Raw genomic sequence first — 8681 nt, 5'->3', positions numbered from 1 at the left:
GGAATGCCGTTAACGTTTAGATATTCTGGTTTTCTGAAAAATGGAAGAGGGAAATATTAGTTAAGTACATAGAAAGAGGCGAATGCAGGTTGAGATATCTCTCAAGAGAGAGAAAGGAGAGGCGAGAGAGACAAGCCAAAAAAAACTTTAGGTTTTGTAACAGAAGTTTCAAAAAGTAACGTTATTCATTATATATTACCAGTGCTTTGTATCCTCTGGGTGTACATACTATCCTATGTAATTTTTGTTTTTGCATTTGTAATTTTTTTTAACGTGATGGAAAAATGTGTTAAAAAATATTAAATTGATATTTTTTTTAAATTTTAATATATTAAATATAAAAAATAAAAAAAAAATTAATATATTTTTTATAAAAAAAATAATTTAATATATTTTTAAGAAAAAAATAATTTCTATCAAATGTACACATAATAGATATAACCTTAATAAATTAATAATTTTTATTAAATGATATTTTTATTCAATTTCAACTTAAATTTAAAATTTAAATGATATCTTAATTAATTAATAAATTTTCATCGTTCAAGAATATTAATTTATAAATGTTTAATTGTAAACAATTTTGTTGATGATTTTTTTAAAATAAAATAAAATAATAGAAGTTTACAGTTTCCTTAGTATATTCTTTGAAAGCAAAAATGTTTAGTTTTTGTTAATTTTGTTAGTGTTCTATTGATTACATTTTAGGAATCACTTTGAAGAAAAAGATATGCATAAAGAGAAGAGAAAAATCCCAGGTAAATATATTTTTATTACTTTTGATAGGTAATAAATTTTATTTTATATGTATATTTATCTTTTTTTAAATGAACTTCAAAAAATAACTAATAAAATATTATTTACTACATGTGCACCATGGAATTTTATAGAAGATGTGTGGTGTTATGCTAATAGATTTCTTTTAGTTAAGTTAATATTTATATCTTTTTAGTTTTATTTGCAAGAATTATTCTAAACTTTGATTTGGACATAAATGTGTACTTCTCTCTTCTATGTATTATATATATCATGGTTATATTTAATTTAAAAGCTTGACTCATTAGATTATTGGTTTAATTGATTAAATCCACTATATTATTAAAAACTCAATCAAATTAAATGAATTTTAGTAAATCAATATTTTTTTATTATTTTGAAACTTAACCTGATCATATTTTAAATTATGAATTTTTTAAATTAATATGCTAGATAGAATTAGATCAGTTTCAATAATCATATCATATAAATGTACGGAAAATATAAATATATTTCTACAGAATATGTGATTAGTCTATAAAGATTTTTTTAAGGAAAAAATAAAGGCAGAGAGGGGGATGGGTAAAGTGATAAATGGGGGACTTTCATGGTATGCTTCCTGTTCGGTAAACTAACTGCTCCAAACTTCGTCGTGATGAGCGTACATCGTTCGCCTTTATCAGTCTCTTATTTGTTTAATGGTTTTATTTGTTTTGCAGAAACTTGAGAATCGTAACCCAAGCATGCTGTTCTTTTTGTAACTTCGGTTACTAAATTAAAAGCATTGAAAACGATGTTTTTAGAGTGTTTAATTTTTTTATATTTTTAAATTATTTTGATATGTTAAAATTAAAAATAAATTTTTTAAAATAAAAATATATTATTATAATATATTAAAAAAAACACTTTAAAAACAATCATGTTATAATCTTAAACGCTATCTCATTATAAAATGCCAACACTTGTGTTTAAAATTGTAGTGTAAAGTATTTTTCAAAATAGTTATTCATTTGAAATACATCAAAATAGGTTTTTTTATGTTTATATATATATATATAAATTATTAAAAAATATTAAAAAATTAATTTGATATTTTTTTATATCAAATATATTTTTGAAAAGTACCTGAAAATAGTTTCAAATGCACTCAGAAACACTCCTGCAATCTTATTTTTGTCCAAATAATTAAAAAAGACTGTAATGTTAAAAAGACTCCTGCAATCTTATTTTTGTCCATATAATTAAAAAAGACTGTAATGTTAAAAAAATATGTTTTATAGTTTGATTTCTTATATTATGGTTTAATATTCAAACAAAATTTATTAAATTCTTTTTATGTATTACTAGATAATATATAGATCTTTTGTATTTTGTAAATAAGATTTAATTTTAATTAACATACAAGTTTAAATATACCTTCTTATTGTCAAATAAAAAAAATTTCAATTGGTTATGTATAATATATACATATGAGATTTATTTACATTTGGTGTTTATTACTAGATTATTGTCTCACGCTATGCTATGAGTCCAATCAAATGTTTTTAAACATTAAAAAATTATTCAAGTGTTGCTAATGTTTTTTTAGTAGAAAAATAATTTAAACTATGTGGAGATTGATCTAATATGATTTAGCTAGCTTGGTCGGTCTAAAGGAACTTAAAAGATCAATAAAAATATAATTTGACTAAGAAAAATTTAAAACAACATATATTTTAAAAATAGTGAGATGATAACATATTAGATCGACTCGGATTAACTTACTAAATCCATAACCATGATCATAAAACCATGATAATTCCATAATAAACAAATCGAAATAAATTATGAAGTCTAATTCTCAATCAACCTAATGTTGAAGGATAAAATAAAAAAATCAATTAAAAAAAGACACATAAAAACTAACTCGAGTCAACTTGAATTATATTAACCAAGTTATGAGACTAGAATAATCCTATAAAAAAATAAAAATTAAATTATCAATCAACTTAATGTTAAAGAAAGAAATTAAAAAAAGGACACGAAAGAATAATCAAAGTCAACTTGGGTTGACGAGCTAAACCCATGACCTATAATATCCTTATAAAAAGCGAATTGAAAAATGATTTGAGTCCACTCGAGTTTACCAACAAACTCGTGACTCGGGTCATAAGGTTAGAATAATCCTATAGAAAACAAATTGAAACAAATTATAATGCATAATTTCCAGTCAAAATAAAATTGAAAAAAATCAATTTAAAAAGGACTAAAGCATAACCCAAGAAAATCTAGATTAACTCACTAAACTCGTAACTCAGGTTATGAGACTAGAATAACCTTATAGAAAACAAACCAAAGTAAAACAAATCATAAAACTTAATTCTCATTCAATAAAATATTGAACGATAAAAATAAAAAACTCACACCTATACTACACATTCCCAAGACATTAATATGATTTTTTTTCTAAGGATTTCCTTACATGTTAACATTTTCTCTCTTTTCTTTTACCAAGTATGAATGATAGACAAATATGGTGTTGGAAACTAAATTTTCACCTCCATCAAGGAATAATTTTCACCTATTAATTTAATCTCTCATTTTAATATTTTTATCCTTTTAAGCACGATGAAAATATGATTTTGAGTTTATAGAATTAAAAACTAAATTGTTTTCCTCCCTTATTAGTGATCATCAAGTTACATTGATAAAACTATTTTTAATAGGTCTAAAAAACTCTTATAACCTTTTTCCTTTGGACACACCTAAAAGAATGAGCATACTCCAAGTGGAGGGCTAGACAGTGTGTCAAGCCCAGCAATTAAACTTGGAAATCAGCCAAGTCTAAGGTAATACAGGTCTGACAAACATGCCAAACCTAAGGCACTTGGACTTGGCAGTCAGCCAAGTCCATGCTAACGTGTGTTTGGTAGTCCGCCAGACCTAAGACACTTGGACTTGGCAATTCGCTAAGTTCAAGGTAATGTGAGCTTGACAAACATGTCAAATTCAAAGCATTTGGACTTGGCAGTCAACCAAGTTCAAAGCATTTGGATTTGGCAAATCAACCAATTCCAAGGCACTTAAACTTAACAATATGTCAAATCTATAATAATATGGGTTTGAAAAACATGTTAGGCCCAAGACATTTGAACTTGGTAATTTGTCAACTGTAAGGTAACGTGGGTCTAGCAAACATGCTAGATCCAAGGCACTTGGACTTGACAATTTGTCAAGTTCAAGGTAACGTGGATCTGACAAACATGCCAAGTCCAAGGCACGTGGACTTGGTAGTCAGCCAAGTTCAAGCACCTAGACTTAATAGTTAACCAAGTTCACGGTGACATGAGTTTAACAAACATGTCAGATCTAAAGCACTTGGACTTAGCAGTCAGCCAAGTCCAAAATAACGACCATCCTTTTTAGGGTCTAACAACGAGGAAGAACTCAGCTTCCATAGGCTTAGTTACACTTGACATCATTAGTGGTGTCATTTGTGGGAAACTGATAAAAAAGCCATAGGTTTCTTCATAAAACTTGTTTTTAGCATTTTCAGGGCATTTCATGGCACATAACCAATGCCTCCCAAGGCTAAGAAGTGGGACAGATCAACTTGTTGTCGTGGACACTTCTACCTAGCAAGAGCTTCAATAACTCACTAGTTATGTACAACTCCTCACCTAGGCCTTGTTGACAACCTAATAGCAAAAAAACCTTTCCATCCTAGCAAGTTTTAACACCCTTAATAGCATACAATGCCTTAACGTTAGGGCCACCAACTATGCAAAGAGCCCTTAGATGATCGTACTACATAGAGGAAATCAAACAACATGACATTCATGAAAGTTCCTCAAGGGATCACTCACAACATACACACCCATGCATATAGCAAACACTCCAAATACACTCCTTTTATTTACTATGGGATAGACATCGGTCACCGTATTTTTTCATTCTACATCAAGCCCTTTGAGCTCCTAAGAGTCCAACAGACAAAGAGTTAGGAGATAGTTTGTGCAAGAGCATGCCCAAGGAAATGAGCATACCCAGGGGAATGTTTATAATCCCTATCAGTAGAGGGTTTCTCCCTTATCCAAATGCATGTTGAACACTGAAACTCCTCAAAGACTACTTTTTTAGGAATATGAGTTTGGGCAACTATGATGGCTTAACCGACCAAAAGGAGCATGCAAAAAATATGAATAATAGCTTTGAGTTGATCATCCAAGACTATGACTCAATGTGCAAGATATTCCTTTCAACCTTCAAAGGATCTGTGCATACTTGGTATAACAACTTATAACCAAACCCTATTGAAGGTTTCAGTGACCTATGTGCAAAGTTAGTGACATGCTTTTGCACCAGCATACCCACTAAGAAAACCTCCACAAAGCTTTTTAGTGTTGCCCAACAAGAGAGTGAGTCTACACGGGTATATTTAAGGAGATTTAATATGAAGATGCTCAAGATGAAATAATTGATTGAACTAGTAGTCTTGGAAGCCTTAATAAGAGGAGTAAGGGAACATGCCCTCTAGAGAAAACTTTATGTTTTACTAGATAAAAGTGCATGTCCAAAGTAAAGCAATTTATGTAAAATCATATATGGTTGAAGATGCCAATTTACTTCGACATGGACCTTCTTATTTTTACAAGGACAACCAACATCAATGATTTTCCAAGTGAAGTAATTAGGGTACCCGAAGCTAACATCTTAATGCCACCTTCATGATATGTTTCCTTCTAAGAGCCTCTCTCATACCTATCACTTAGATTACTTTAGGATGTATAATTCTTGATAAAAATGTTTTTTTAAATATGAATGCTTATTCAAAATAACCTTTTATTTTCTCTATGTAGTCTTTTAAGATAGTAGCCTTACCAGTCTCCAAGGGATAAATATGATCTTCTCAGTGCTACATGCACCATTCTCCAAGGGATGGATGTGATCTCCCTAATGCTATATGCACCAATCTCCAAGAGATATATGTGACTCTAAGGGATGGATGTGATATCCCCAGTGCTATATATACCAATCTTCAAGAGATGGATGTGATCTCCCCAATGTTATATGTACCAATCTCTAAAGGATATATATGATCTTCTTAGTGTTATATATATCAATCTTTAATGGATGGACGTAGTCTCCCTAGTGCTATATGCATCAATTTCTAAAGGATGAATGTAGTCTCTCTAATGCGATGTACATCACTTTTAGTGAAGGGCTCTTGAACCCTATGATAGTGATGGGAAAACTACTAGCTCCTACTCTCCAAAGAACCTATAATCACTTAGAAATTTTTAAATATAGGTTTTTTCTTTTTAGGTTCTCACTATCCATTTAGAAATTCTCTAAATACAGGATCAATGCTCAATTTGTTTAGAGGTAGGAATTCCTCCAAAATGAGTTGATTTCCTTCGATGGGTTCCCCCCAACCATATAGAAATATTTCTAAATACAGACTCTTTCCCCATGTTTTTCTCTCTAGTATATCACCCAAGGTTTCCACCTTTATTTTTACATGATGAAAATTGAACGACAATCGAGTATTTTTATAAGCCTTTGTGTATCAATATTACAAAGACTTAGGAAGTTACTGATAAAACTATTTTTACCAGGCCTAAAAAACCTTTATGACCTTTCTCTTTTTTGGACATACCCAAGGGAATGAGCATGCCTCAAGCGACTACAGTTTCTATGAGAAACTCGATTCTAATTTTCTTATTCTCTTACCCGAATTCTTTTTGAAAGTAAGAAGATGAATCTGTTTAGATTTGTTAACCTTTTCATTTACACACAACATCCACAATTAAAATTTTTCTTTTTTATCTCAACTCCTAACAATATTACATACTATATAAGATTGCCAAAAATAATTTTAAAAGCAAATTTACTCTATTTATTTCAATCTCCCCCTCTTAACATCATTTTTTCTATTTATTTCAAAAATAAAAATAGATGATTAGTTCACCAAGATTCCATCTCTATAGTTTATAATTTTCTAATATTACTTTTAAAGTTTTTATAAAGTCTCAATTTTATCATTCCCAAAAGAAAAAAAAATATCAATTTTGTACTTTACTACTAATTAATAACTAATAAAAAATTGAATTTTGATAATACAAAGTAAGCAAGGTCTAATAAGATCATTAATTCGAGGATATAGTTGGTTTCTATTGTAAATCACATTTACCAGTTGCTTCCTTGCTTATTTATATTCTGCCTTCACATATGAATTAGGCTAAAATGTATTTAATTCTCAGCAAACAGTTATTCTTCCTTGGACTCACCAGCTTCAAATCAATCCCATGTTGCATAGCTTTTCATTTTTATCATGTTTACACTTATCATTCCTCCCTAAAGAAAACAATCCCTTTACGAATATGTTTTTAATTTGCACTTCGTTTGCAGCCAGTGAAGTGGATATTTTATGTTTTTCTAGCCTATCTTGAACTAGATATTTTACAAATTTAGAAGCTAAAATATGAACGACATTTAGTAGTACGGGATTACATTTTTCAGGTAAAGAATGCTTTGATAAACTTGGTTTTGAGTGAAGAATGGGGTGAACTTAAGAAAGGTAGGTTGAACTCAAGTATGGGGCATGGAGAATTAAAGAAAGCTGTTACGGATGATGACGTTTGAGAGATGCTCAATATCACATTGATGTGTATTAAGCCACTATAGGACAGGATCCGGTATTGTGATTCAAACAAGGCCTGCATAGGGGAAGTCCATCAGAAAATGAATGATCTGTTGGGATGCCCATGGGTGTGTTTGTCGAGAGGTGTTGATTTGTGTTAGGAAGTTCCAACTAGATCTTGTTGCTATGGGATGGGAAAAGATGGAGATACCATTACGTAGTCCTACATATGAGCTAACTCCGTATTACAATTCTGATAATTGGTTGACAAGTCTATCCCCAGGTGGAGAGGAAAGAAATAAACCTCATGATGATCCTGGTGTTCATCAGGCTTATCTGAATGCTTTAGATCGACTTGTTAGGGATATCAAGGAAGCATCACAAGTATGGCGTTAGCCGAGTGGCTTTATCAGCAACGGAGAATTTTGTGATCCTCTACGAGCAATAGAAGTATGGAAGCACTATCATGGTTGCAGATATAAGGTGTAAACGCGCCAGAGCTGTCTAACTAGCCAGTTTAAGTGTTGTCTCAGAGTGTCAGCATTACCTGTTTAGAAAGAGTACTGACTACCCATGACTATATCCATAATGTCAAGTCGACATGGAAGATATTGAATAGATGAACTATGCGATGCTTTATGGCAATGAATTTGATGCTACAGAGGCAACGCTAAAAACATTGATAGTGCACCGAGTAGTTCAAGGCATATCCTATTTTCAGATGGTTCATTTCAAGGATCATCTGATTCACAGATGGATGGAACTGCACAGGGTAAAAAGCCTAGGTTAAATTTAGAAAGCTTCCTTTGATTTTTTACTAGGAAATGAAGAAGTCATAGTGCTTAGCTGACAGTTGTTTCTCCTTTGTAAATTCTTTTAGCTTTTGGTTGTGGAATGAGAAAGAATTTAAGAGTCATTCTTGTTGGACCATTAACTTGTGCACCTTCGTGTGCAGGGCAAGTCAAATTGATGCCCGTAAAAGAATGGCGCTGCCTTTGTCCTTTTGCGAACTCTCTCTTATTATCATGGCTTCTTACCGCGGTTGCTCTGCTTGGCTCTCTAACTACTCATTGCTGCTCTAGAGTAAATACGTGATCAGACCACATGATGCGAACCTCGTGATCACATGGTCACACAATCCACACGTAAAGATGTCAATTCCCGGAAAGCCAAGTAAATCAGGTTTGATAGGAGTGTGACACAAAGATAACTTGTACCTAGGCACCAGCACTATTGAAAACAGAAACCCCCACCCAACGAATATTGATTCGCGAACGAGAAGTATAAGGATGACGCCACGAAG

The 8681-nt window shown here is 31.3% G+C and overlaps 1 protein-coding gene across 2 annotated transcripts in view; it reads right to left on the bottom strand.

The window, feature by feature from the left end:
* Window positions 1-156, bottom strand: part of LOC105115236 (aspartic proteinase-like protein 2) — a 6065-nt gene extending 5909 nt beyond the window's left edge. Inside the window, exon 1 of one of the 2 annotated variants that reach the window (XM_011012082.1) lies at window positions 1-156. The gene's annotated coding sequence lies outside the window, so the exon portion shown is untranslated. The other variant, XM_011012083.1, reaches the window with a different exon arrangement.
* Window positions 157-8681: the final 8525 nt, after the last annotated feature.

Source organism: Populus euphratica, unplaced genomic scaffold (assembly GCF_000495115.2).
Source record: "Populus euphratica unplaced genomic scaffold, PopEup_1.0 scaffold659.1, whole genome shotgun sequence".
Taxonomy (NCBI): domain Eukaryota; kingdom Viridiplantae; phylum Streptophyta; class Magnoliopsida; order Malpighiales; family Salicaceae; genus Populus; species Populus euphratica.
This window is presented reverse-complemented; position numbering and strand designations above follow the sequence as displayed.